Below are 8,828 nucleotides of genomic sequence, written 5' to 3'. Positions count from 1 at the left end.
GACTAATTATGGTTTAAGGAAATGTGTCTGGTTGTCAGTTTAATAAAGAGTAAAGTGTAATATTTAATTGTGGTGTCAACTTGGATAAGAAATGTCTGGTGAATTAGCTTAATGCAGTTCTGGGTATGTCTGGATGGTTGACTATCTGAACAGGGAAGACTTACTCTGGATGTGGGTGGCACCAACCAATAGGCTTGTGGCCTGGATGGAATAAAAAGGGAAAGAAGTAGGAAGTCTTACTTTTGCTTCTTTGGAGGAACTCCAACCTTTACTATTGCCTTTGGACATCCATCTCCAGGCTCCCAGTGGACTCCTCAGCCTTCTAACACAGACCCTGTGGCTTTCCAATAGAGACTTGTGATGGACTCTACAGTGAGCTCTAGGCCTTCAACTTTTGAAAGGATCCTTTGCTTCTCCAGTGCACAGACAGCCCTTTCGCATTCTTTCACCCTGACTCTGCACGTGGCCACTGTAAGCCTACTTTATGAATCCTTTACATATCATATATTTTTATTAACTTTGTTTCTCTAATAAACCCTAATTGATACGGTCTTAGAGTGCATAAGAATTTGTTTTGGCGCATAAACTGGGCAACCTCTATTCTAGCCAGATCTTACTCAGTAGAAAAACCACATTTGTGGAGTGTAATCTCATAAACAAAGGGGGAAAAATCTTTCCCTTTGGAAGGAAAGTTTTCCTTTCTTATCATCCTGTCATCATTTGCTAGGGGCCATCTACCCTCCTATTCTAGTGGGAGCCTTCTTTCCCCAGTATGCTGAGAATATCTAGAACATTCTCTTATGCTGGAAAAGTTCTGTCTGCAGCCACGAGCTACACATGACTACTGAGTATTTGAATGTGGCAACGGAATAACTAAATATTTTTTATTAACAAATTTAAATAGCATCATGAATCTAGTAGTAGCATACTGGACAATGCAGGTCTAAAAGGATTGGTAGAGTTGGCCAGGATTGGAGTTGTAAACACAAATCAAATCTATCATCTCTTGATTTTGTGATCTTAGGCTAGTTATTTAATCTCTAATTTCTCAATTTTGGTTCAATTTATGGGCCTAAAATTAATTCTTACCTTTAAAGCTTATCATAACAATTATAGGAACCCTACAGGATCTAGTGCACTACTTGACACTTTGTAGATCCCTGATAAACGATAGCTAGTGTTAATATTATCTTCATTTGTGTTTATTTCTGCCTCTGGCATAAAACCAATCAACTTGCATTTTGCTGGTAATCCCAGCTAACAATTCTTCCTGTCAGGTTGGCATTTCAAAGCACTCTTGGGTAAAGGACTTTGTCTTGAGGACAGAAAATAAGTGACCCTGGCTTAAGGGCGTGGGTACAAGCCCCATCATTTGGAGAGAGAGAGGACATGGGAGTCAAAACAACACTGAACAGAACTGAGCCTCAAAGACCAGGCTTAGGCAAAGGTATCAAAGGTCCCAGAATTTATAGATGGTAGGCTGAGCACAAAAGGCTATTTAAAGCCCCAGGAAGAAAGGCAGAGACAAGGGCAGCAAGGTTCACTTGGGCTTAGACTGGAAGAATGAAGTTTGAGTAAATGAGGAAAAAGAGAACAGCCTTCCAGAAGAAAGGAGTCAGTAAGCTCACAGAATAGGTTTTCTAGAACAGTGAGTAAGCCATGCTGCCTATATATAAATTATAAATAGTGCAGTTACACAAATGGGCAACTGCCCTAAATTGGCAAGAACAGCTTGTAGTGAGCTGAATACCTTCTGTAAAATATGGATAAGGGAAAATAGAGAAAATATTTCAACAGAAGCATAATGCCTTCGTTACTACCACTGACGCCGCACTAAAGGCCGAGGTTCAAAAACCATTCATGAAGCCTTCCAGGCCAGAGCAGGAATTTGAGAGAGTTCAGATTTACTGCAGTTGATCCCAGAGACTCTGAAGTCCCAAAAGGTGCTTAATCTGGACGCTGGTGGTTAGGAAAGGTTACTCCTAGGGATATGGGCAATGCCAACCACAGACACAGGGAGTCCGGGGTCAGAAGGCACTCACCACAAAGTGAGCAGGAGGCACTTTGGTGGTGGCCTGAGAAGTGAGCCCAAGAGCGGTGCTGCATGCTCGCCACAGGAAAGCAGTGTATAGGTTAAGGCAGGGGCTTGTCTAGGAGGTTTCCGGGAATTAGAACCGGCCTTTGCAAGCCATGGCAAAAGACCTGGTGAATTGAGACAGGGAAATTGGTGGTGAAGTTCTGAGCTCTGGGGAAGATGGAAGACAATTTTTGGAACATGACAGAAGACTAGAGACACAAGGGAGACCAATGGTCTCCGCTAAGCTTGGACACCGCTGCACATTAGTGTGAGAGACGTAGAGAAGAGGCTGGTGCCATTTCTACACCTGCTGCTTTAAGTAGAACCCAGGATATATGGGGATGCCACAGAGCTTAACTGTGGGAGTTGGAGAGAGCAGCATCCAAGAAAAGAGACGGAGCCAGTAGAGATTTTAAATTCCAGCTCTTAACTTAGTCCTCATTTTTCTATGTTCTGTTCACCACTGGATAGCATGGGCTCGAAAGGGTAAGAGAATTGTTCTAGGTGTGCCAGAAGAGTAGCTTACGCTAACAACTAGCCTTACTTCCCCTACCTACTTTCCAGAGACTTGGGATTACACTGGATTCCTGGGCCATACTAAGGCAGGCAGGCCAAGTCCATCTTGTTTTCTACTCTTTCCCATTTCCACCCGCCAAAGAGATTCTGCTGCCTGGGTTAGGGAATGCAAGCAGGTCTTGTTGACTGACGGGACCTGGGCTAGCCTAGCGTGCCTGCAGGGGTCACAGGGACTGTGAGTGGAAGGGGAGCCAAGCACAGGGATCTTGTTAAACCAGTCTGCTTCAACTACGTCTGAGGCTCAGAAATGGGTCTGAAACCCCAGCTGGTAATCTGTTTCAGGCAATTTTCAAAGAAGCCAAATTCCTACTGGCTAAAAAGATGGATGTGGGGGCTGGGGATTTAGCTCAGCGGCAAAAGCGCCTGCCTGGCAAGCGCAAGGTTGTGAGTTTGGTTCCCGGTACCGGAGAAAAACAAAACAAAACAAAAAAAACACACACACAAAAAAAAAACACAAAAGATGGATGTGCTCTTGGATGGTGCAGAAGTATGTGTTATGAAAGCAAAGATGAGAGCAGTGGTAGAAAGTCAAAGGTTTCTCTTTAGGTCTTTGTTGGTTGGATTTTAAATGGCATCTTCTAGTTTCCCCAAGAAGCCTCCTGGAAACATCTGCTGGATCTGAGGAATAAATAGGCAGCTTCCTGATCCCCCGGATGTATGTGTTTGGTTTGGGATTTGCTAGTCTGGGGAGCTGACAGCTCCCAGCAGCATGAACCTGGCAGACCTCCCACCTCCCCCTCACACACTCACATCATGCCTGAAATGCAGAGAGGGGGCGTGCAGAGGCCTCTCCCAGATCAATCCTGCACCTCCACTCTCCGACCCTGGAGCCGTGGCCTTTATTTCAAGTTTGGTCCCCAGGGGGCTGAGCGGGGAACGAGGACAGCTGATAAGCTTGGCAGTATTGACTTATGGGGAATAGTCAATGAATTTACTTTCTGCAAGTAGGCTGCGCTCTTATCTGTTGCCCACAGAGCATCTAAATCCTCATCTAGGGGAACTGTTGATGAGTCATGTTCCTTATCCAAAGACAGGAGAATAAAGAGGGGGAAGGGAGCCCCACCCACCCCTTTTTATCTCCAGTACCTGGTGTGCCCACCCCAGCCCACCCCCCATTTTGCTTTCCCTGCTACCCTTAAGTTTATTGTCTGAAAATAGAAGCACTCAGCTCCAGGCCTGCAGAGCCGAGGCCATGCCAGGGTAGTCCTAAGGGGTCGGCAGCTGGGCACACCCAGGGCTCTGTGTCCCTCTAACTGGTAACTATGGGAAGTAGGGCCAATTCACTTGAGGCAGTTTATGCTTCAAAGGTCAACATTTGCTCTGGACCAAAACACCTGCTTGGATTCAACACCAGGTGTCATGGAGAAGAAGTGCATCTGTGCAGGTGAGTATGTGGGTGTTACCAAGGGATCTGAGGCCTGGGGTGCTGGAGAGTGAGAATCACATTGTGAGGGAAAGGCCCAGTGGTTAAGAGAAACTTATTCTTTTCCTCTGACGTCTCCCTCATTCAAGGTCTGCTTCAAACACTGGAAAGAAATAAATGCTGCATACTACCACAGATTCAAGTAACACAAATTAAAGAGGTAGAAACTAGAACACTGGTTCAAGCAGATGAAAGGATACAAATGTAAGTGCCCTTTGGAGGAAATTAGAGGCATGTGGTTAGATTCCCTGTCCAGCTTTTGAATAGAGGGTTTTTGGCTGGGGATATAGGTCAGCAGCACAAGCACCTGCCTGGCAAGTGCGAGGTCCTGAGTTTGATCCCCAGTAGCAAAAAAAAAAAAGAAAAGAAAAGAAAAGAAAAACAAGCAAACAAAAAAAACAAGAGTCATTTCTGGTAATGAAAATAAAAGAATAATAAGCATTTATTGAGTAACTCTGGTTTCATTAGAAGTCCACTCCTACCATTTAAAAAATATTTACCTCAAATCCCTACGTACATTAGCTTAGTGAGGCTTCACAGAAAACCACAAAATTGATACTATTTCTTTTTTATTTGTTTGTTTGATCCTGGGGATTGCACCCAGAGCCTTCACACTGGGTTACATTGCTAGACCTTTTTTATTTTGTGTCAGGATCTCACTGAGTTACTAAACTACTTAGAATGGCTTCAAACTTGCAATCATCCTGTGTCAGCCTCCCATAGTGCTAGGATTACAGTCATGTACCATCACTATTTCCAATTTGTGTCTGAGAAGATTGAATCTGGTAGAAGTGAAGTAACTTGCCCAAGAGCACAACTGGTGTTGGGGTAGGGGTACGAACACCAGTCGTTCTGCCTCCAGAGGCAACTCAAGGAGGCGACACAGGACACGCAGGCACCTAGAAGGAGAAATACGGTACAGTGATATGGCCCACGTCTTTGCCTGAGCAGTGGGTGGGAAGCCAAGGGGTGGCCAACTACCACACTAAACTGCTCCCATCTGGGGAGTTCTTAATATCTCACTTAACCCACAGCAAAGAAATAGTTATTAGATATTACAGGAAACGAACTCAGAAGGATACTACTACCTATCCAAGGCCATAAAATCAGTGTACAAGTATATCAGAGACTGGACCGCACAGTCTGGCATCTCTCTGTCCTGACTAGAGAATGAGGTTGAGGAAGTCTGAAAGGTGACAAAACAACCAGGTCTTCCTTTCCATAGGAGGGGGGCCAAAGCCTTCACCCCTTGGCTTCCCACCCACTGCTCAGGCAAAGACGTGGGCCATATCACTGTACCGTATTTCTCCTTCTAGGTGCCCGCGTGTCCTGTGTCGCCTGCTTCCATCTGCAGCTGCTTGCTTGGTAATTTTCTTATTTGGGTGGTGTGGGATGGGAGAGATGAGAAGAGCCCTGGGAGGCAGATGCTTGCTAAGCACTAAGTGGCCCTATGGCCCTCTGAGTGGGCAGCATTAGAATCCTAGGATTTTCAGGTCTGTCGGTTCTAGTGCCCTAACAACCACTAGGAAGACCGAGTCGGCTATATGCCACAACCTTGTTTCTGTAGGTATATTTTTAGTACTTAGCTTGTTTGAGATACTTACGTTGTCTGTCTGCAACGATAACTTATTGTGTAACTTTTTAACTAATGTATATTATTTCTCATATTACATGAGAAAACTTGCATGAAGTGCCTAGCATGCATTAAAGGCAGGGTTGTTAATGAGGGTAGAGAATTAGTTTTCTGAAAGCTGATGCTCAGGGCTACTCACTTCTGCTTAGTCAAGCCGTCATTCCTTCTGGCCCGCCCTCCTGTCGTGTCTCCTGTCTAGTTCCCTTCCACATTCCTTCCCGCTCACCTTGCTACAGCAGCCATAATATCCTCTCTTTAAGAAATAAATATGGGCTGGGGATTTAGCTCAGTGGCACAGCGCCTGCCTGGCAAGTGCAAGGTCGTGAGTTTGATTCCCGGTACCGGGGGAAAAACAAACAAACTAATGGCAGTAATACAGCAAATGGAAACACAGGATGTTGCCAAAGGTGCTATCAGAAAGAAGTTCATACCTGGGGATGTTTTTCTTACTAAGCAAGAAATTAAAAAAAATAAGTAAATCCAATCTAAGAACAGGGGGTAGAAAGGGATCAAAATAAACACAGGCAATATAGAGAACAGAATGAATAAAGTTATAGTAGAAATTACTGCATTAGAAAATCATAAAAGTAATAAATGAATCCCAGAACCAATTTTTGACAGAAAAATAAAATGGAAAAACTTTCACAAAGCTAATTAAGAAGATCCAGAGAGAAGGAGAGAGAAAGCAAGAGAGAGAGAGATCATAAATATATAATGTGAGGCATAGAAAATGGATAACACCAATAGAGATTTTAAAAGATTTAATAACTGCGTGCAACACTATTAATGAATCTGAAATTGTCAAAATTTATCTATCAAAGTACCAAAGGACATGAAGGAACGGTATTTACCTAGAAGAGTATTCTTATAAACTGTATTAAACAGAAGGAACCAGCTAACTCACATGATGGACACACCGAGAGACACATGTACCACAGGTGGATGGATAACTGGAAAATGGGGAGCTTTGTGGATGCACTTGGACCTGATACACAGAACTGAAGACTGAGAAAGGGGTTAAGAACTGCGAATGTGGGGAGGAGTTTTAAGGTTGACCAAGGCTGATACTTAACCTCTGGCCAAAATGACCTTGATCCACACACCCACTGGTGCTGGCAGAAATCCCTAGGTCCGGTCTTTCCTGAAGAGAAACTCCTGCATAGAGCACTAGAGGGCCAGCATTCACAGGCTAATCCAGACAGATCAATTAAAGCAACAGAACCAGAGCCTGACAGCGCCCAGCCTCTCCTAGCCTCTCCTAGTGTCCACCCGTCCCTTCCCAGCCCCCTGTGCCCTCCCAGGAGCTTGCAGGTGCAGTCTCTCCAGGGGGTGGAGAGAGCCATGAATAGTAAGGGTTTTAGCTCAAGCACATAGAGGCGTTTAGCTGCCCAAACCTAATCCCCCAATAATCGGATTATGTAAATTCCTACTTCAACCTCTTCCCCTGCAGGTCCCAGCCCCTAAACTTTCCATGCTGGGAGACTGGGCTGGGAGCACGCCTATCACTCTGAAGGTCACTGCTCCTGGAACGGCACACCAAATGGTGTCTAAAACTATAAAGCCAGCAATAACAGTTAAGGTTTCCAGAGGAAAATCAACGTTGGTTAGAACCATGCCAACACAACTGTGCTCCTCTCTCCGCAGTGCTAGTCCTCAGTCTGTGTCCACTTGCACTCATTTTATTTTATACTTAACTGTGCCATTTAGCCTCATGCATTTTCAGTCTTAATACCAGTTGCTACAGTTCTCTTTCACAACTGGAAAATACATCACTGAGAAAATACATCACCTCACAAAACCCTTCAGCTAAAATGAAAGTTCTTGGTTTAAAATCAAGCCTGGGCTCTATCAGAATCACCATGTAATAGAGCAGGGTGGAAAAAGCCCAGGTGCCATGAGGCAGTGATTCTCTGCCCCTGCACACAAAAAGAACAGAGGGGCAGCAAAAAGAGTAAATCAGAGACATTATGGCAAATATTGTTATGTTTCTAGCATAGGTTGGCCAGCTAATTCCATCCAGTCCATCCCCCAGCCCATCCTCCACACTGCTGCCAGAAAGGGTCTTGCAACCTATAACTAAGTGTATTATTTCAAAGAACACAACTGTCAAACAACGTATATTATCATGTTCAAAGAACACAACTGTCTTCCTGTTCACCTCTACCCCACCTTTACCACCCAGCTACCCAGGAGCGCAGGCACCTGGGTGCTGTGCTTTAGATAGACCCGCTCTGGCTTCTCCAGTGCCCATCCTGTGACCACATCCCGCCTTCTAGACCACACTCTGAGTATCTGGAATCCCTGAATTTCTGTTCTAATGTCCCTGAGCCCATTTCTGGGAACATCCCAGGGCGCTTCTTTAGGCCTGTGTAGGTGAGAGTTTATATCACGTACATAGGCCCTTGAGGGGCTGGGGATTTAGCTCAGCAGCACAGCACCTGCCTGGCAAGCGCAAGGTGGTGAGTACGATTCCCGGTACCGGGGAAAAAAAAAAAGAAAAAAAAAGAAAAACATAGGGCCTTGAGAGAACAGGACTGCGCTAAGGGGGTAGGAAAAAAAATAAAGATCGGGATGGGCCAGGAGTTTCTATTTGTATTCTTGTCCTTGTTCCTCAGATGTCAGAGCTTGCCTTGCTTCAAGGCCCCCTTTAAATATGATCCCTCCCATGAGTAACCTCCGATCCTTCCACCAGATTCTTTTGCTTCTCTCCTCCTAACTCCATTTTTACACTCTCTGGCACACAGGACTCTCAGTCTTGTGTTTAGTCAATTTGTCATGTGCACTTCTTTCCAAAGGCTCTGAGCGTTTTGAAGGCACAGAGCTTTCTTCACCTTCCTGCTCCCATTCTACAAGTTGGCAATTTAAGCAACACCTTTTTGACTTATTTTAAAAACCTGTATTTGTTTGAGGAGGTAAGATAGAGTAAGGGAGCTGGGGTGTGATAAACATCCCCACAGTCTCAGTGGCTTACAACATTTATTTCTCTCTCACGTTATGTAAGGTCTATGGTTGGCTTTGGGTTTGTTCTCCAGCATCCAGACTTTGACAGCAACCTCAAATATGACTTGGCGGCCGAGTGCAAACAGTAATCACTTCTTTTTTTTTTTTTTTTTTTTTTT

This window comes from Chinchilla lanigera, unplaced genomic scaffold (genome assembly GCF_000276665.1).
Source record: "Chinchilla lanigera isolate Chin_1 unplaced genomic scaffold, ChiLan1.0 scaffold00018, whole genome shotgun sequence".
Classification (NCBI taxonomy): Eukaryota; Metazoa; Chordata; class Mammalia; order Rodentia; family Chinchillidae; genus Chinchilla; species Chinchilla lanigera.
Note: the sequence above shows the minus strand (reverse complement) of the source record.